General features: G+C 37.0%; 1 protein-coding gene and 1 long non-coding RNA gene across 4 annotated transcripts in view; one reads left to right on the forward strand and one right to left on the reverse strand.

The window, feature by feature from the left end:
* LOC132908351 (uncharacterized) overlaps positions 1–21,825 on the forward strand; it is a 235,262-nt gene that overhangs the window by 104,652 nt on the left and 108,785 nt on the right. The gene's annotated exons all lie outside the window — the stretch shown is intronic.
* The window catches only part of LOC132908128 (thyroid receptor-interacting protein 11-like), a 44,078-nt gene that overhangs the window by 15,505 nt on the left and 6,748 nt on the right, over positions 1–21,825 (reverse strand). Inside the window, exon 1 of one of the 3 annotated variants that reach the window (XM_060961800.1) lies at positions 16,557–16,900. The exons of 1 other annotated variant lie outside the window; for it this stretch is intronic. The gene's annotated coding sequence lies outside the window, so the exon portion shown is untranslated. Of the gene's footprint in view, positions 1–12,797; positions 13,250–16,556; positions 16,901–21,825 lie in introns of those variants that run through there. One more of the 3 variants, XM_060961802.1, reaches the window with a different exon arrangement.

Consider the following 21,825-nt stretch of genomic DNA (forward strand, 5'->3'; position numbering starts at 1 on the left):
TCTGGAGAAATTAATTTCGAGAATTAGAGATTTAGAATCCATATTTTCATGCTTGATTTTGACAAATTAAAAAGATTACTCGAATTTAAATTTAACAAAGGGCACTAGACACTCAAATGTAAAATAAATTCTCAAGTGGCTAAAAGTATGAGTCATTCTAATTTTAAGAATGACAAGCTTCGTTATATAGTAAAACATACGAGAATAGAATTCAGGACATGATGATAAGCAATAAATTGATTACATCACATAGTGAATGTCAATTATGAACTTCATTTCTAGTCCCAGCATTTTCTAGTTTAGACTGAAATTCGATTTCCATAATAAAGCAAAGAAGTAATGAAACAATGCTTGTCGGTTAAAAACTATAGATTGACAAATTAATAACCACTTTTGTCTATTTTTCGTTGTTTAAAATTAAACTACAGCCACGTCGAGTAGTTTAATTACAACATTAAAAAATATATATTTTTTTATTGTGATGATAAGTAAGATCATTTACTTATAAGCAAACTTGGAAGAGAAGGCAAAATCATCCATCGAAGGATTATGAATAAAGATACTTAAAATGAAGATTGAAATCTTCTTTTATACGGATTGTAGATGTACTTCGAGTACTTCTAAATAGTAATTATAGTCTTGTACAGATATATGACGTCACAGGACTTCAAACATGGTGACGAGTTGTACGAGTATCGTTAAATAGATATTGAAGTGAATGACGTGTAACAAGGACAAGTACAACATAATCTGTTCTACAAATAATACTTATTTCTTTTTGCAAGAGTCTAAATAAATTTAATTTCTAATTAACATCTGACATATTACATAGTAAAAAATAAAAAGGTTGCAGAGAATAATTGATTCTGATAAAAAAAAGTATACCAGTTCTGCCTGTTTTGAACACAATTTCTTCGAACCATCCTACTTTTAAATGGTTCATGTGTAACCATGTCATCTTATCGAAGTAACGCGGCGAACTATACAATACGGATACTGATAGTAACCGTGGGAAAGGAAGCACCTCTATTACTTACTCATAGAAATGTACGTTATACTAATTTTAATCAGGCAAAATATTTCAATCTTCTAAATTAACCAATTCGTTCGATTTATAGGATCTACACGAGACAAGAAATAAGCATATTCCATTTAACAAATAAGTCGTTCCAGAATCATAATTTTATACTTATTTACTCATGTATATGGTAAAATTGTGAAATTCCATGGGACTCGAATGATGCTATAGTACACAAAAAACAATCGTGACTAACAATGACCAGATAACGTTTAATTACGATCGTCTTCAAGATGTCTTCAATCGACGTTTCTATTTCGACGTTTTGGAATGGAAAACTCGCAGAAAGCGATTGAACCGCTACGTTTAAACCACGCAGATGCTCTACTCGATATTCTAACGCGTGCTATGTCAACACAGACTGTAATAAAACTTGCGTCATACCGTTTGTATGTGTTCACGTGCTTTGTTTTAATTGCAGGGAACTTCATCGCACATTTCTTTGCACGAGGCGCAAAATTCTATTCGATAGCGAACGATTAAACGTGAAGACAAGAATCGACAGTTATGAGAACTGTCGTTGGACATGTGGTGAGCTAGAAACTTACTATGTTTTCTCTTGGTAATGGAGTACCTTCATTGTCATTCATCGACTTAAACAACGTTCAGCAAGTTAAACGAAACTGAAATGAAATGTTATTCAATTCTATATTGTCAAGTTCTTATAATTAAATTGCAAATAAAACCATTTGTCGTCATAAAGAATCATTCTACATGTTATAACAAGAAAAAGTAAACGAAATGAAAACATTAAGAATATGTAGCCACGTTTACTCATTCGAGAAAACTCATGAAGCAAAATATCAGGATATGGTTAAGAAAAAGTGTCAGGATGTGAACGTAGGCTTAAAAGATCAGAGTCTTTTAGCTACAATACTACAGTCACATTTTGTCCAAGTTCTAATTACTCTCGGAATTTGTATGAATTAAAGACGCAAAATTCAAGGTACCGAAGAACAAAAGTTTTACTTTTAATTACTAATGGTTTTAATAATACCTATCATTTATAATCAGATATAATTATTAACTGCGTCTCTCGTGCGAGGATCTAATAATCAATGCATTTTATAACATGGATGCAATTATGCAAAATATTACAAGCTACGCGTAACTGTGTGGCACGGCGCAACGATTGCCCGTTTACATACACTTTCGTTTCATCTCGCGTAAATCAATACCAACTCTGGAACGCGAGATTTTGTTAATTGTATACCTCGTTCTTCTCCCCCACTTTTCCTTTCAGCCTATCCAGCAAATGATCCGTTTTGCTTCCGATTTATACTATCTCTCTTACGTCACGAAATATTCGTCATCGGATTTATCAATAAAAATTACGAACTGTCAAGGAACACAATTTGATATCGCAAATTGTTCTCGAATTGTTACGTCGTTTAGTAATTCAAAATAGGTACTCCTACCAATTTATTCAATGCATCCTTTCCACTTCTCACGTTTTTCAATTGTTCCATTTGAAATGATAAATTAAGTCACCGTATAAAAGTTAATTGGCGAAAATATGGTAGATATTATTTGAATCAAAATTCTCTATCTTTTTACGAGTTTCATATTTGTATCGAATCATTTCGATTGTAAAATAAATTAAATACGATATTGTAAACATGACAGTGACTGTATCGAAATATTTGGCCGTTTATATTAAAATTTTCACATTTCATTCGCGTAATATTTTTTCGAAATGCTTACACGTTAGCGTCTGCTAGTTATAAACGAAACCAATTGAAAATGAAATTGTGCAATCAATTAATACCGAATGATTATTTCTTACGTAGCGTGATTGGAGTAAAATGCAGGTCGGGGTTAGAAATGGCGTTCATTGATTGCCATTGGAAAGGCAATTATCGCTCACGCGGGATTCGAGTTAGATGAACGTTAATATCAATTCGATTATTTTAGTCGAAAATGGGTTAGCTGAAAATTATAGGCTTCGTGCAATGAACAACTTGTCGATATAATTACGTTTCACTGATTCTAAAATTCTAAAAACTTATATAATTTGGTAAGATATTTTCAAAGCGACATTTCCACACATAAATATAAAACGATATAATTCCAAATACACAGTAAAAACAGTACAGTAAAAAAATTGATAACAATTATCACAATAACAATAAAAAAATAACAATAAAAAAGAAACAATAAACTCGACTATTCCAAGATTGGTATGAAGTTATGAGCAATTTCACTGTCAAAATTGAAACCCGAAAATCAACGTTAGACAGCGAGACACCTCATGGTTGGCAATTATATCGGACAAAAACAAGGGAAAATGGAAAAGAAAGGGAATTACCACCAGAATAGCCGGACAAGCAACGCAAGGAGGTCACGATAAGAAGTGCGTAACCAAAGGTTCCCCCGTTCCCTCCACCTAGATATGTCAGTCCAGTGGACTGAGTCCAGGTATCAGGAATAATGAACGTTCGAGTATTCAGCCACTGGGAGCATTGTTCGCGCTGCAAATATTAACCACAGTCTCGAGTGCAGCTCGTGGCATTTCTATCTACCGATGGTCTTACGCGTAAATTTACAATAAAAACAACGTTTTCTTCTACAAAAGAGTATGCCTATACACGGGTTGGGTTGAATTCGAACGATTGCGAATCCAGTAAATTAAATTGAAAACTTTGTAACTCGGTTCATTAATCGTTATTCATCTTGACGATTAATTTTCACTTTTCGACAACATCAAATGATCTCCTGAATGAAACGGGTAAAAGAAAGCAGATTGATAGCCAAAACTTCTCGGATTATCCTAAAAGTTGCAATTCGGGGAATATGCGGGTAGGTGCTTAAAATTCCGAATAACTTTTCCAACCTCGGAGAAACATAAAAATAAAAGGAATGGAAAGTTTACGTATATATTATATTATTTATGAAGTTGTTATTATAATTGTTAAAGAATGCAGGCTGATGTAAAATTGCCGATGCAGAATAATGTTTAGTGATTCGAAGAGAGACAACACAGCACGAGGATTAATACAAGAATTGGCAGCAGACTCGATAAAAAGCGTGAAATCGCTGAAATTGAAAGGACAAGCGTAAAGCAGATTACAAAATGAAGAGAATTTATACGGCACACAATGCGGGTTGTTACTTTCCTGTTACTCGAAAAACTATTCATACTTAGTGTGCATGATGGAAAGGGAAAAGGCAAACAGCCGAACGAATTAGCACAATGAACGTGCGCCAGCCTGGAACGTAAAAGCGAAAAAATAATTTACAGGAAGAATATTTATCGTAGAATAATACTTCAGCTAGTCGGTAGTCGGTAACTAATTGCTCTTTAAACGCAATGTACCGATACATTTTATTATGAATATTATCTTCGACTAATGTTCGTTCAAAATATCATAAAATTTGCTGCTCGTTGCTGTGCATGTAGGTTAATTGTATTGTGTAACAAGGGATGGAAAAACACACGTCGATAACGCGATATAATTTACGAAACTGAAAGGTAATAGCGGGGAGACGTATTGTACCAACCGAAACAATGGATAGCGCAAACACCTGCATCACTGAAACGGCTCTGCTTTAGACGATCGATCATGTTGCATTAAGCTCTTTAATTAAAATGCTGTCCGGGCATGTGTATGCGCACAATGTGACTAGGAGGAATTCTGCTACCACATTTACCTCCTATCAACGGTGCAAAAAGTATTAAGTCTAAAATCTCCACTTTTATAAAATCGTGGCAGCGATTGAATTTTACCAGTGTCGGTTAGTAACTTTAAAAAACTAGAAAAGAACAGTACAATTTTCACAGTGGTGAAGCAACACTACCTTCGAATTTCTTAATACCATAAAATGTTATAAGCGTTGCTTTATCACGTACACGCAAGGAACCAAGAATACAACCGAAAGAAATATTGCTAAAATATGTATATCATTTATGACGAAAAATCCTCGGCAATTCACAAATAAAGAGGACGCCGTGGTACGACCGTTTCGCGAATTATCAAGTCTTGTTACGGTATGAAACAGACATATCGCCTGGCATAATTACATCCGTTTGTGTCGTTAGTGTTTCAGTTTAACACGTACTGCCCTAATCTCCAATACTCCGCGAAGTGCATTGTACCTGTACCGGTACGAACGTAATAACGTCGCGCGAGGTCAATGACGTAATTCGATGGTGACCATCATACAGACTGTATGCTTCTATAGGGTGTCTGAATTTTAATTAAATGTAGGAAATATGGATGAAAATAGATTTAAAGAAATTACTTTAAGAATTCTGTATTTTCTTTACTATTGAACGATGAACAGCCTTTAGTCTTACGTATCGAAGGCTAAGTACCTTGACATACATAGTCAAAGGTCGATACTATTATTCAATTCTATCAATACCATTAATATTGCTACTTAAATTTATTGACAACATTAATATTCTTACCTAATCCTGCTTTCTGCAAACAGAGATACTTAAGTAAAAATCAGTTGAATGCTTTCGATCCTATTATGATAAATGTACCGTTTTAAGAACTCGAGATTTAGTAATATTGTTTTCCAATTTTACATAAAAATGGATGTTTCGTTACAGTCTGTAAAAAGGCCTGTACTCATAAAAAAGCAGATTACTTTTATAAGCGCCCTGTTTTTTTAAGAATTTTCTGCGTTTCATATTTTTGTAATGTTTCGTTACTTAGTTCTCGAGTCCTTAAGAATTGGACACAGTGTACAGGGCAGAGCGGTCACAGGCGCCATAATGGCGGTTTAAGGGTCAGTGAATAATTATAATAAATGTTGGTCACCAAGTTACGTCATCTTTGTAATATTCTATCGTCTCCGATAAATCCAGTCATAAAAAGGAATCTTTACGCTCTCTTCATTTCTGAATCCTTTCGCTGCACCAACACGAACTTCTTAAACGCTTATTTCAAAACGATTGCTTCGTTCTTTTCATCTCCCTGTCGAGTGGACTTCGTGATTATACATCGTTGTATTCGATTTTATATTCGATTAAATACTTCCGACTTTCGAAACGTTGCATCTACCTGCAAAATATTATTATTAAGCGCAGGCAAAAGCTTCTTTGAAGTTAGTTTACGTGTTTCGGCGTAAAATAAAACACTCGTTGAAAGTCAATATTATCAGTCAAAAAACAGTTTCAAGCTTAACCAATACAAAATGAACTTTATAGAACATTCTCAAAATTCTTTATTTTAGTAGAAAATCGATCACCGATTGAAATCCTGGAAAAGAAACGAATCACCGTCAAATGCCGTCGATGGCATGATTCTACTTGTGTTACCATAAATTATCACAGTTTTCGAGATTCTTTATCAGACCCGACGCTCAGTTTTATCGTGACATTAGCAAATTTGGCTCTTAAATTTCGCGAACGGTTGCGAGAATGTTCCCCATTGAGGACACACGATCACGAAATAGAGGATCAGAGTTAGGAGACGAGCGGCGATTAGTCAGCAAAGTGACAAGTGTGTTTGCGACGAGACTCGTTGTTCCCATCGCTGCGTTTTTTTTCCTGTTCTTCGTTTTCTACTGCCTCCTCGGCTCTTTCCGAGTAAGTCCACCGGTGTCTTCGTTCCCTTCTCGCGATATTGCCAAGCAGGATGGAAAAGGTACACCGTGTCTCGCGTTAGATACTGAGAAGTTAGCATTCAGCGCGTTCCAGCCGAAGATAAGGGAATTGGATTCACAGTCAGCCGCAATATCGCAGACCACTTTTTAATTAATGCGTTGCCTACGCTCCGCGTGTGATTCAAAATATTGAAAAAGCGGGAACGAATCAGCTCGATCGTGTGGAAAGACGCGCTTGTAGCTGACATTTTATGTCAGTTTATTAAAGCTTAACTCTCGAACAAAGATTCCTTTTTTCAATCTTTTTCGCTCCCCTGATTAAGATAGTTACAACTATCCGCGAGTTCCTGAAACTCCTAACGATGTCTGTGTCACCGACAACGAAACAATTCATTGTATTATCCTCTACAGTCCTGCATTTATCTTCAAATATTTCAACACTCCCTTCCGTTTCGTCGAATACGTATCTGGTTCGAGCGTTTGCAAACAGAATGTAGTCGACACGGCGTGACGCATCGAGAAATGGAGAGAGAGAAGAAAAAAGGTACGATGCTGTTTCAGAAAGTGTATTACTCATTCGACACGTGCCATTGTGTTCCACGTCACGTAATGCGAACGGAAAAATCTCATATGTCGCGCGATTTCGCGTAACCGAAATAAAGTCAACACAAGCTGGAAGTTCGTCGAGTTCTCGAGCTCACCTATGCGAGTCGTCGAGATTCACCGGAAAGCAGGTTTCTTCCTCTCCTTCCTGGGAAGCGAGTGTCTCTCCCCGTTTTGTAATTCTTGAACAAATAATAGCACCGAAAATACACACTGGCATGTGTGAAAGACCTTAGAGAAACTCGGCATCCAGTTCATGGAATTCGTAAAACCTTAAACAATGAACGAGACGCGTTGGAAATTCACACCGGCGGGGCGCGGCGTTCGGTCGGACTCGATAAGAGGTAACGGACGGCTTTTGGTGAAAAAGAGGGCAACCTGGCTGGTACTTGAAACGTGTTAGCGCTTATTCACTCCATCAAGTTGATAAAACATCGACTGTTCGAAAAAGAACTCGATACGTTCCAAATACTTTAACTACGTAGGACGTGTAATGTAGCGTTCGTGTGTACTATTAATGTGAATTTCATCAATTTTATCGTCAACGTACGATAAAAAAGATTCCTACGAATCGTCCGATTCGATTTGCTTTCTATTCGATTCTCTTTCGATACAGCTATTACGCCTTTCAGCTATCCTTGGCAGCATTTCCATAGTAGTAGCGTTTCTTCTAAAAATATAAATAGGTCTTGTGTGAATATTAATCTCCTTGTTCTAAAAGGAAATTGATCTGCTTTATTCCTATGTACAAGTTACGTCTTTAAAGTTACAGGATAAGACTTAACTTTTCACGTAAAAAGTTCATTTGAATGCATATCGTTGATGCAATAGTCGTATCATGACAGGCAAATGTTTCATCGACTGTTCATGATCTTTGGTACACCTCATCGTTCCAGAAAAAGAAACTTTCCGCAGTCTCCCTATAAACGGGAGAGTAAATGGTACAAGGTGATATTAGGAAATGTGTGCTAATATCAGTGTTAATGACAGTGATAGTTAGAATCACTAATAAATTACACTATGTTGTTGTATACTATGTTTTCTTAGTTATTTCTTGATAAGTCTTACGTTATGTACATCCTGCGTTAGTAATGTAAATGGCAGTGTTTCATAAAATGATCATTCACTGTTACGTATCAGTTGACGTTTCTTGGTGATATACATATGTATGTAGGTCTACGTGACTGTTTAATGGCTTATTAAATACTTCCAATCTTATGTCGCAACTCGGAAACCATGAAACTTGTAGTAGTTCTTAGCGAACATTTGATAAAATTTTCCTAAAAGCATTGTGACAGCTTTTGGAAGATTTCGTGAAATACTTACAAGAGAGAACGATTTTTCCGAGTTCCTTTTGACAGCTTTCCTTCCTTCGTAACTAGATTATCATGTTGCAAAGTTTTCCAGCCGCAATTAGGAAATTTTACAAACTTTTAAGAATTTGCGTCGGAAAACACAAGTCCCTCCGAGTTTGTGGACGCAAACTATCGTTCGCGGTGTTAACGAAGAAATGTCAGGTTGGGACATTATTTTCTGTTAATGAGGACAACTGCATGAGTTGTAAATAACAGTTAATAAATTTTTGCATGTATATTTATTAGTGATCCGCGATATATCGCTATCTAAACCATTCGACAATAAAAATTCAGTCACAAGCGATAATCGTTATCTAGGAAACTTTTAGATATATTCAGGAATGGGCCTTGAGGCATTATTTATTCAGTAAGGCAAGAGTGCATGAAATAGTAGAATAGTAGCGATAATAGTAAACGATGAAAAGTACTGGTATTATGCAAAAAATGAAAAAAAGAGAGGAAGAGGAATGAAAGAACGAATTGACATATTTAAAGACGTCAGACGTTCGTGTTCTTTGAACAGCTCAAACATGTTTCATTGCTAGAAACCATCCATACCTCTGAATGTTTTATTCCTCTCGTTTAAAATAGAAGAAACTATGTTTATCCTTTATTATTCACGATATAGGAAAGCGAGACTTTAGCTAACGTAACGAAATCAAAATTCGCTATTATTTCCATCGTTTATCAAGAATTTGAAGTTGTTTGTAATTTTCAACGTCCACCGTAGGTTTCGGAATGCTTCCAATGTATAATAATTACGTTAAAGGAACTTTTTAATTTCTAGAGATTTTAGAGGAATTTTCTAATTTCGAAGAAGACTTTCCTAGAATTTCTTCTTATATATCCTTTTTGAATTACAAAATGCTTTCATAAAAATGAAACGTGATTACGATAGAAGATGATCAAAAGGTTAAAGCAGAACTCAATCATAAAACCTGACTCGTGCAAACACGAATAAGCAGGACAGATTCTTAACAATACATTGCGAAACAAAATTAGCGTATTAATGTCGAACGATTACGCGCCAAATCGAGACAAGATATTGCAGCTGACACTTTGGAAAGAAACAATGCGTTTGATCCGATTTCAAAGCAAATTTGATTATATTTTAACCAATTGCTAATCGTGGTTAATTGCATGTCAACACAGTAACGTAATAATGAATTACTGCCTTCCTGTGCAAATGTGTAGCGACAAATTTGCCGGGACAACTTTGTCAACTTACCCGCAACTCAATCTCGGTGTCCCCCTACGCGATGCTGGTAATTCGCGACACTTCAAAGCCCGTACTTGTTATAGTTTAAAATGATTGTCAAAGTTGTATCGGTCGCACGAGATTGATTCAACGAACGGCGAACTGTGACCAGCGTTATTAACGTTACTGATATTTACGATTGTTGTGTATGATCGGTTTGCAACGAGCCAGTTCGTACAAAGTGGCATGAAAACTATTATTTACAGCCACTTACTCGTTTTAACAAATCAATAGAAAATTATCGATTAATATAATACATACGTTAAACTGGTTGCTATACATTTTTTTCTCAAACCGTAATTTTATAACTAAAAATTATCGAATCAAATGTTTTGCAAAAGTCTTGTTTCCAGAATACATTTTCATCTACGATAGTGTAATTTTGATAAATTGTTTTTTCATTAATCGAAAGCGTATTTTGTTGTTCTCTTCAAATATTAATTAATGGCCTAAAATATACCAGATAATTCTATCATAGTTTAGAGTAGCGTTTCGCAGAGGATGTCGGATAAAAATCAAATACACGGGTTTACTGTTTTCTGGTATCAATTATATACGATCACGTATCGATCTTTGGTCATCCATGAGCAGATCAGGCCGTGCATTACACGTGGCGTCGCGTCGAGTTTAAAAATGCGAGCGTATGCGAGCACAGAGATCGGGAGAAGCCGCATTTGCGGTTCGTGGTACGTGGGTAATCTCATTCTCTGTTCCGCTACCGTGAAATTGTAACGTCCCCCCTCCCCCCGGCTGGCTCGATTTAACTCGCGATCGCTCCGACTCCGACTGCGATGTTTCCTCGTGCCACTATCGACATCGGTCTGTTTCTCGTGAAAACGAAAGTTTCCAGTGTAGTCAAGCCGATTGAACGGCTCGACTCGACTTGATTCAAATCGGTTCTAGAGAGGCTCGTTGCGCGGACAGCTTTAAACGCGCCCGGGAAATCTCAAATAATTGCCGTGACGTCTCGTTGCTCCACCGTGCTGCGATCCTTCACAATTTCCAGCGAACTCCGTTTTCCATCGGTCTATCCAATTAATCAGTTGTTAATAGACGATCGACTATAATTTCTCACACCCCAGGATCAGTGAAACGCGCTGCTCGATCGACGCATCGCGCCGTCTTAGAAAAATTTGGTTGGAGTGGATTATTGTTAATAACGTTGACGTTGTTAACATTGGACGATAACAAAGAACAAAGCCAATTGTAGCGATAAATGTGAAGTGTAAAGTTCTTCAAAAGAGTCGAGACTTTCTTTGTTATTTCTATTTGAAGTAGGCATATGCGTTGCTCGATAAAAAAAAGTTTCATGTAATAAGATGTTTAATGTTTTAGAGCTAGATTTTATAAACTACAGAAAGGATGTAGTAGTAGAGGAAAAGGAACGAAAGATTTGTTTGGTATTTTACGAGTTCCATGGATTGTCATGATCTTTTTACATATAAAGGGTACAGATATCGTAATAAAATTCTTTGACAGTGAGTTGTATAATAATTATAGTTCCCGTTCATTTCTACAAACAAAAAATTACAGCCAGAAAAGATGAACTACATTTATCATCGAATTTACCTCTTAATTATTTGCCTTCCCCCGCATATTACATTACTTCCCCCGAATTCAACAACGGCTTTGATTCCAGCCCGAGATTACATGTACATAATGGCGCATTAGCGCTATCTTCAGTTATAAAAACAGTTGAAAAATCATTTCTTCTGGCACTTCTCATTTAGCTGGTTGACGTCGAGATTCATGCGTGACGAAACAGTTGTCAGTGACTCGAAACAAATAACGCCGTAAATTTTGCCAGTCTACCTTTTTTCTTCTCCTAAGTTTTCTCTTCTGCTTTTTTTTATTTTTTTCCTTTCCTTTCGTTAAGTGAAAATATGTCGGTGTTAATTTACTCGAGTTTACAGCATTCCGCGCGTCGTATGTTTCAATTCACGCCTAAGTTTCTCCCCTACGCTCTGGGCTCTGGTGTTCGATGAGCATCGAAGCCACTAGAATACGTTTCGCCTGTGTGTTCGTGTACGTTTCCTCTCCTTCTGTATGTGCCACATATGTCCCGGTGAAAATTTTTACCCGGATATACTTAACGAATTTATTTGTCTTAACAGTTTCCTCCCGCCGGAATGCACGATCTAACGTGTTTTCTAAAAGCTCGCCGCGCTCTACTTCGTTCTGAATGAAACTGTTATTTGAACATTCTCCCGTACAGATTAGTCGGCCGAAGATGATGATTTTCCTTGGATCAATGACTCGATACGAAGGATTTGGAAAGTTAGAAATTTCTGTGCAGTGTGCACGGTCGTATTGTTGCAAATTAAATTTAAATTGAAATTAAAATTAAAGACATTGGTATTGATTTTTTTTCTTTTCCTTTAATTAACTTAGAGAACACACTTTGGAAGTTTAAATCTGGAGCCAAGCTTCCAAAACAAGTGTGTACATTGCTTTTATACGTTTCGCAATAAATTACAAGCTAACCGGATCCTTTTCTAGAGGATCTCAAAAGATGCCTACAACTAATCGGTAGAAATCAAACACCTCGCGAATGTTCACAAGCAATATGATAGATTGTTGAATATCTATTCGAGAAATTATGCAAACTGGTTTGCATTTATTAGGATGGAAGGCCAAGATTTAATTTCAAATATTCGTGATAGATTCCTGTGTATATTTCTTTCTGTTGCTTCAGTGTGAAAATATTTGACACATAGGAAGAATGTAAAATTTTTAAAATGTAACGCCGATGCACGTGTTGGTGTTGGTAATATTCTACTATTCTTATCGTTATTCGTATGATCGAACATCCTACTTGCAAAAATCTTCGACAACGGCTCAAAACATTTTGACGCGATAGAAATTTCTCGACTGTTTCTCAAACTGTCGCGTTTCCCCTTTTTCATTATCGTCTGAACTTTGGACACGACTGTCAACGGTTACTTACGTAAAGTCGAAACACGTCGCTGCATCGTGGTCTCTTGAATTAATGAACGGAAAATATTACACTGAATTTTTTGCGCACATCTATCGTTACTCCAAATCTGCGAATCTCGGATCGTCTTGTTACGTTGACGTGACTCTTGCAACTGCGGAGCACGGTACGACAATCACGTGACGGTTTTATTGCGCAACTGGATCGCTGGACGGGGACCTTGATTACTCTTGCACCTTCACGGATATTTCTGCTTTTCATTTTTTTCCAAGTAATTGTTCGATACTTATTTTTTATTTGGAAACAATCAATATTTGCTGCTTGTTTCCGTTCGTTTATTGATGGAAAATATTTCAAACAGTGAGTTTTACAGTGACGTGAAATTTTAATTTCTAAACGCCTTTATTAATCTTGTTTTATATTTGCGTTGTTACCTTCGATTCTTGTGCTTTTATTGTGTAAATTTTCTATTTGGCTCTCTGCGAGATTTCCGATACAGTTTTCCGTTGAAAATCTACCAACACGGAAAATTTATTTACCTGATTCTGTCGGTAGCTTTTGACAAAATAAATTCATGTAACAAAAAATGAATACTGTAATTCTGAAGACTCGTATTGCGCAACTCGATCGGTGAACGCAGGCCTTGGTGACGCTTGCATCTTTACCGGTATTTTTATTTTCATGGCACGCGGTTGTGAACAACTTTTCCTTTTCATTCAGGTGCGAGGTTCGTCTGGTTATTTAGAAAAATACTTGTTAACTTGGAAGATATTTCCAATCGACAAGATCCTTCGCGATAATATGCTATCTCGATTGCGTTCGTATAGAAATCGTATGAAATTTTAGCGACGTTTGTGAACTTTCTTAGGTAAACTTAGAACTCAAATGAAAATAAAGAATATACTTAGGAGAATAGTTAAAAGACACAAATTCGCTTAGTTTCAGTAACGAATTGACTTTTTAAGAATGCTTATCACTTATCAATATAACATGTTGGAAACGTGACATGCAAAAAAGATAGATAAGCAACAAACTAACACAGGTGCAACTGAACATTACAAAGGATTCTGAACTACTGTCTCCAAGGTTAAAGTACAAGGATCGACTTAATTAATTCCAAGTAATGTACGTACGTTCCATACAACTTACGTATTTCATAAATGACACGTTTTGTTCGGTTCACTCGAAGTTTAAGAATATTCCAATTGCTTTTTTCATTCTTGTTTTAATAGGGAAATGTTAAGCGGACATTTGAATATCGGTTTCGCTTACGTGAATATTATACAAGCGAGTATTAACTTTCCGTACGTTTTGCATCGTGCGATAATGAAAACGTTATAAGTTCTATGCGATAAAAAAGCCAGCTGTATCGGCGCGATCGGAATAACGTCACGTCTGTATAGAACTTCGATAAATTAGGCTGTACGTTAATCTATCGATTGTACGATACGCAATCTTAGTCACAGTTTTAGAAGCATAACAACGTGATGGCACCGAGTAGAAAAAATATTATGTATATCATTCTCGTGCCACGTTCTACTTTCCATAGTGTTAATTATCGTCAATCAAGAATCTATACATCTAGACGAGTTTCGAATCACTGAAACTTGTTTTGTAAATTCATTTTACGTCGACGAAATTTTTAATCTTCGCTATTAATCATCGTTAGTGAAGGATGCGTATTTTTAAATGGATTTTAAACGACCACAATTCATTCGAAACGTCAACGATTAGAAAAAAGAGTACGTTAAAAACGGAAAACATCGCGGTATTGGTGCACATAATCACTATGGCACTCAAATAAGCGTGCACTGCGAATTTTATCACGCGATAGCCTACACACTGACTTTTACAACAAAGATGACGGTAACGAACGTGTATACGGCTAATCGTTCCGTTCGTTAAGTAATCATAGGTAAGTTCGTCCTTCGTCTATTATCTACCGATAGCGTGCTCGCGTTTCACCGTTCGCGTTTCATTTTTAGTCGTTCGAGGTAAAACTAAATCTAATATTTTTTTATTTAAAAGTTAAAAAGTAGATATTAGATAAAAAGTTCTTCAAAAAGATAATATTGACAGTTGAAAATATTGGTAATAATTTTATTCTATAGGATGTATGTTAATATAATAGTTTATTTAAGGACTTGGTAATAAGACTTGGTAAAAAACACGAAATATCTCGTGATTAAGGTGTTTGTATAAAAAATTTACTCGTCTTGATGTATGGTTTTTGGAAGATGATGATTTAGAAGAACTGTTTGTTTCGCACAAGCTTAAACGAAGAAAATTTAAAACGATAATATTTAATTCTATACTATACTATTCTTTCTGTACTATATTTTCTAATTCTGTACTATATTTTTGCCACTGCGTTGTATTAATTCTTCGATACTTGCCTTCCCAAAATATTGTCTAAGTCATAGCCGTTCAGTCGATAACCCGTCCTAAAAACGAAACTATATGACCATCGATATCCTAACAATCGATCCACGTTCTCAAAATATGAACCAATGACGCAGTTGCGCGATTCAACGCCGGAAATCTCTATGTTTACCGGGTGCAGCAGCGTTCGCGTTTCGAAACACGTTTGTGGAAAATCATTTCATAGGGTTATTTGCATAGCGAGTGTTAATCCTGTTTATAATGTTCGCAACGTTTCGAGCGATTTGTTACGCCGTACTGAATATCATCGTCGACAAATGGGCCGCGAGACGGTTGCAATAGCCATTTTAAGATACGGAGAAACGGTAAACTCTATGGTAAATATCACCATGTACGAACATAATTTGCATTCGTGTAAGTAACATATCGGTTGCCTATCCTTTCGTCTGATTATCGAGAAGGATTCTTTGCGAGAGATCTTTTTGCTTTTAAACGCAAGTCGCAAAGAAAAATCATACAATTTGATTAAAAACTCGGAACGAGTCGAGAAAGACTTGGAACGAATTAGATGTCTCGATAAATAGTTTTAGGGGCAGAAAAGTTGGTAATTACTCGACGATTCTAATGGAGGATGTTTTCCAATCTAGAAGAGGCGAGGTTAAACTGTGCCCGGTTGGAAACTTGTTGCGCACCCTCTGCGCCATCCAGGTCTGTCGTGCAATTAATCTTTATTATGAGGTAATTTGATCGTGAAGAATGATTATTAACATATAGTACGTCTCGATTGGGTTTAAATATCGTTCGGGTGCAGGTTTTAAGGAGCATCGCGTCATTACGATCGAGCATGAACGCTCTCTTTGAGACACAGTACGAGGAAATGTAATATACTGCAAGTTCGCAATGTCTCTGTGTCTCGTGTGTCTCTTGCATTCGTTTTACAGCTAGTTAAACGTACCGAAGAATCAACGATATGTAACATTGTAACGCGATTCTTATCGGGAATCGTGACAAATATTAGCAGCGGCTGCCCGATACGGTAATCCTGTCATGGTGTCTTTCGATTCGTACTCTTAATCGGTTCCAGCTAAATATCGCTTATCGGATACCTCTATTACGAGCGAGCGTGCGTGTACACTCGATACAAACATACGTTTATGCTCTAAATTCATGCGTTACTGACAAGTCCTCTATCAAATAGATACGTCACGAATTAAAACTTTTTCTATCCACTATCTTTCCAACCTCTTTTATCTAGAATTTCAATTCGAGTATGTATTTATAGCATTTGAAACTAACAAAATCCATCAAAGCTGAAAGTTAATTGCAGCTATCGAACCCCACTTAACGTCTGTTTAAAAAGAATCAAATAAAAAAGACATATCCTCTTACTTGTACGAGTCGTGCTCATCTGCCAATAAGAATCACCAAACGTAGTCACCTCCTTACGTTTGCCTTCGAATGAAACACCACAAGAATTCCCAGGGATGGAAGGTCAGGGGAGAAAAAGTTGCGTAGATGCGTGGTTGCGGTACGGAGGAGTTCGCTCGCGGCCAGGAAAGAGCACGTTCGTCACGTGCTGGACAGCAACGCCACGTTTACGGTCCGATCGTCGAGAAGCGACTGTGCGTTCGCGACTACTCCACCTCCTACCACCTAGCAACCCTCCCTATGGAGAGGGCACACGCACCAAGAGGCCACGTTCTACTACTGACACACAAACGCTCGCGCCACAACCGCGAACGGAGATATCAAAGATACGTATGTACATACGGTGTTTTTACAGCTACATACATAGGTGTATATTGTAGATCCGGTGTGCGTGTGCGAGCATACATCCGAACCAAGTACAGTCGGGCTTGTGTAAACGAAAAACACATTACCGCGGGCTCCGAGAACAGAAACAGAAAGAAATGCAAGTAGAAAACGCACAGTTACACCGGCGCGGCGCGGCGGCCACGTGTGCCGCTAGCCAAACTTTGACGCTACGTAAGCTTATGTCCCAGTGACTCTACATTTACCTACCTTTTACCAGATAGAGCACTGGACGAAAATGTAATTGTCATTTTGTGGTCGATTGGTTTCTGGACCCCCTTTTAACAGCGCGACTAAGGACAATGCAATGTTTAGTTTGATGATCTTGCGGGTGTCTGATAGGTCAGTACAGACCATCTTTCCCAGAAATCTATATCGCTTTATCGACTCTATTTTAACAGTTTAACAGACGAGGACAGAAGTAGTCTCGGATGCGAGCCCTAGAGATCGTTAATCAACGATAACCTAAATAAAGAAAATACCAAAGTGATTGATCTATGAACAATCGTCATTTTAAAATTGTTATCATTTTGTTTAATACGATGCGTTGGTTGGTGCATCTGTACAACAATATATTCGGCTTGCACGTGCGTATGCCACGCTCGATGCAATTCCATTAGTTCGCTTCCCGATGACAAACGCAAGTGCATCCGAGCGATGGACGATCGTTGCACGCATACTGCGTGTCGTAGACACTGTCACGTTTGCACGCAAATGATCGTACACGAGTCTCTTTGTATACCACGATGACGATCCTTGAGCCTTGGAGACAAGACACGATACGATACTTCCTAATGTTGCTAGGTTACCGCGTGCATCTCTTCCGTGTGAGAATATTCAAACTTTGAATCAAAAGTTTACTTCAATATCTGTTTTCATATATTTTGGATCATCAAGAGAAAGTATGGCTGAGTACAAAGGTAGAATCGCGTTGGTTAAAGTTTTAGAAACTTCAGAATTACATGAAACTGCTAACTAGTTAAAATGAGAAGAAAAAGTAGAAAAATATCTAGCTTTATGGTATAAGTACTCGTGGAAAATGAATGCGAGCTTTAGCTCCAGAAGTAGAGGTCGAGGATAATGAACATGTTGAGAGCCAATTAAGTTATCTACGTTTCTAGAAAGTTTATTTTTTCATTTCGATCGATGTTAATTTTTTGTCGGATAAATTTTTAGACAAAAGCTCCTTCAGTTAGTAAGTAGAAAATTAATAAACGAGGGTTAATTTCAGCAAGATATTAATCCGCTTTAATCTGTTTTTGAGTAATATAAATATTTAGAAACAAAATTCTAAAGTAATCAGACCGAAGAAATTGCATAAAATTACGATGATACAAATCATACCTTGTGATAAATGTAGTCTGCATTACAAGGTACAAAACGTTCAGACGAGGATACAATCCTTCTAAAGGAACAAATTGCACGAAGATGTCCTTCCACGAGATGAAATTCACAATGAATACACACTATTACCATTTTGAATGAAACTTCTGCATTCTATGTATTCACCATAAATCGTTACACTCACAAGAAAAAATTTATAACGTGGAAAAAGAAACCATACCGAATCTTGTACTACCTTCACTTTAGACAACGCGTTGCAAACCAAACATTTAAATTTTCTACGATTTATGATATGCCTATGAATATTGCTTCGATTTGTTAGCATTATCCCTTTGCAATGAAGGAAGCGAAAAGAAGTGACCAGTTGAAAGGTAAAAATCTTGTAAACCGTACTTTGCTAGAAGTAACGGAATGTTTTCACGTCGCGAATCCGCACTTTCCAGAGCGCATAAAGATTCATTTAAAAAAAAGTTTCCTCTGTCGGGCAAAATGTGTCGTTCAGACGAAAGAACACCGCAGACATCGTCATGAATAATGTAATTAGGCCAGGCTACCACCTTTTCCGTTGGGATATGTTTGTGTACGAATGTATAACGCGTCACTGTTAACGACAGGACATTTTTATCGGCCCCTATGTGAACGGGTGCTGCGGGCGCAGCTGAAGGAAACCAGAGTGGAAAAGGTACATTACCGGTGACATTATGATAATCACGGGATTGCCCTCTTCAGCTTCTTCCCCCACTGGCATCACAGTCAGCGTCGTCTTTTTGTGGGTACCAGCCCACCTACGAGGAATTTCCTTTTTCACCGTAAGAGTACTGTTTCGCCGACTGGAAACTAACCTGGTACGTCATTCGTGATAAAACACTTTTGTCCACGTTTGTCCACGTTTGTCCACGTTCGTCCACGTTTGTCCACGTTTATCATTAAAAAGCGTCTTAAGATTTTTTGATAACTTTGAGAACAGCGATCGATATCATTGTATTTGGAAATAAAGAGGAGGTTGGTGATAACAAAAGCTATATCTAACGAATAGATCGCATTGAAGCTATTGAAATATTAATTTCATATACAGATACATATATGTTGTAGAATATGTTGGAATTTGATTCCAAAAATGGTGGAAAACATTTATACTTGAGCATAGTTATTAGTTTGTTAGACCTAACGCACAATTAGATTTCAGATGGATTTAGTTAACAGTTTATTTTCCACTATCTCGGCACAATTACAGCGAATGTTTCGCAACATACTTTATCAGATTTTCTTCGAATTTTATCGACATAATGCCGATAGTCGATATCCTCGCAAGCGAAGCAGCCTCTATTAAAGCAAACTTAATCCATTTTGTTTGATTTATTGAAATTTTCAATCGTGTACTACCGACTATTCGAATAAAGGAATAAAAGAAGCGATACTGTTTCGTAAATAGTACTTTGTTCTCGATTGAAATTTCATGGCGGTCGTATTATTAAAAGCTATCAACTAAAGTGGCGTTCAAAGAGATAGCGTGGGGCGGTGGTTCTAATATTAACGAATAAAAATAACATTTAAGGGTTTGTTCTACTGACCTTTTGGCGAAATTCTTAATTAGACGAACAGAGTAGCGATAGACACGTAAGCGAAGTGAAAGCTCGCTCGACCTACATTTATAGCCATTCGTGGAGGGTAGTCATAGACACTATCACCCCCGGAGACTAAGCACCCCCGTTATTCAGCCTATCATGCTCTGATGCGTTATCAACGAAAACGAACCATTAACGCTGGCACACGCTGGTTAGATCGGATCGATGCGTTTCCTTTTTTTCGTCAAAAGATAAAACGTTTAACTCATTCGAATTAATTACGAGAAAAGCGAGATAGATCAAAGTTTTTCGACTCGCTCTTTCAAGTTTCCAATCAGTTTTATGGAAGGTTATTTATCTTCGTGTATCGAAGTTTATTATTTTTCCAGAATCAATCATTTTACGATGTTTTAAATATCACAGGAATTTACTCCCATCAAATCTACACGTTTTTTATCGAAACACTTACGCAGCAAAACTAACCGTGCCTTTTCCAACGACCAATTCGATAACGCTTATTTCTATTTCGTAAAGATGTTATAGAACGAGGTCGGTCATTTATCGAGCTACGTTTGAAAACACATAAGTGCTAAATGCAAGTTCAAATGGCATTATGGAACGACAATTAACGTGCTCTTATTAAGTTAATATGTATTTAGCCAGTACGAACGCGAATACGATAAACTGTCTCACAGATAACAAATTAAGCTTATAGTTGTATTAATAACTATCAACGCAGCATTTTATTCATCTTCAAGAGGCCGTATCTGCGCGTAACATGTTTCACCTGCACATACTTATACGGATACAGGGTCACGTTTTTAATTCCTTCAGCATACATAGAAAACGGGCACAATTCGTATCATACTATAAATAAACTTAGCATTAAGTAATTTACGATGCATTAACCGCGACGATTAAAAATGATGCGTCGACCACTTATGTGTCGCGAACCATTGTCGGTGAGGAATGACTCACTGCGACGAATTTTATCTTGCTTAATCGCAAGTTCTTACGCGATCGCTCTGATGGAAACAGCACGATGCTTCAGCATCTGATTAGTTATTAAAAGCCGAAGTGGCGGAGGTCACCGGCTACATCCGGTGCTCGTGAGTGGCACAATGTCTTGTGATCGGTCGCATTGAAGCCACACGTGCCCGACCCCATCGCGATCGTGTAGAACGACTAATTTTAATTCGAATAGCCGCTAGGCACGAATTTAAAATGGTACGACAATAAGAAAAATGTAGAACAGAATGAAACGTTTCTTTTTGAACAGTGCTCACAACGATGATGAGGATGAACAGAGAGAGGTTTAAGACCAATCCTTTGTTGGTCCAAGATATGAAATAAAGTGCGAGGCTATGGTTATCGAGCTTATCTCGCATTCCTAGCGAACGTTCTTGCCGTGGTACTGAAACAGTGCAATATCGAAGTGGCCTTTTCAGCCATCTCCTTCTACGACATTTTTTATTCTTTATATCTTGATACTGCCAACTTCGATAAACACTCAATAATTTTTGTATCCTTTTTTCATTTTCTATTTTGTTTTCTATCATTTTTAATCGGATCGGTTATTAGCGAGAAAGAAGATTAGACCGTCTCGTGTTTAATTTTGAAATTGCTTTCTTGATTCGCGAAGTTACGTAACTGTTTTAGTACGGAATAATTTATCCTCTCGGATAATCCGAACAATGTATCTTTCTAGTTAATACGAATTTAATAAACTACCTACTCCGACAACTAATTAAACTTAAAGAATCATTCGTTTAATTTGTTTTGTCCTAAAATGTATATGCACGCCTTAACGCGTAATTTTATCGTTTCCTTTGACAAGAGTAAATATTTCTTTCAATAAAACGATGTAGCATGCTTAAGATAAAAATTAGATACATGTATTTTTTACCTTTATACTATGTATTTTCGTTCACTTGTAT

The sequence above is a fragment of the Bombus pascuorum genome, chromosome 6 (genome assembly GCF_905332965.1).
Source record: "Bombus pascuorum chromosome 6, iyBomPasc1.1, whole genome shotgun sequence".
Classification (NCBI taxonomy): domain Eukaryota; kingdom Metazoa; phylum Arthropoda; class Insecta; order Hymenoptera; family Apidae; genus Bombus; species Bombus pascuorum.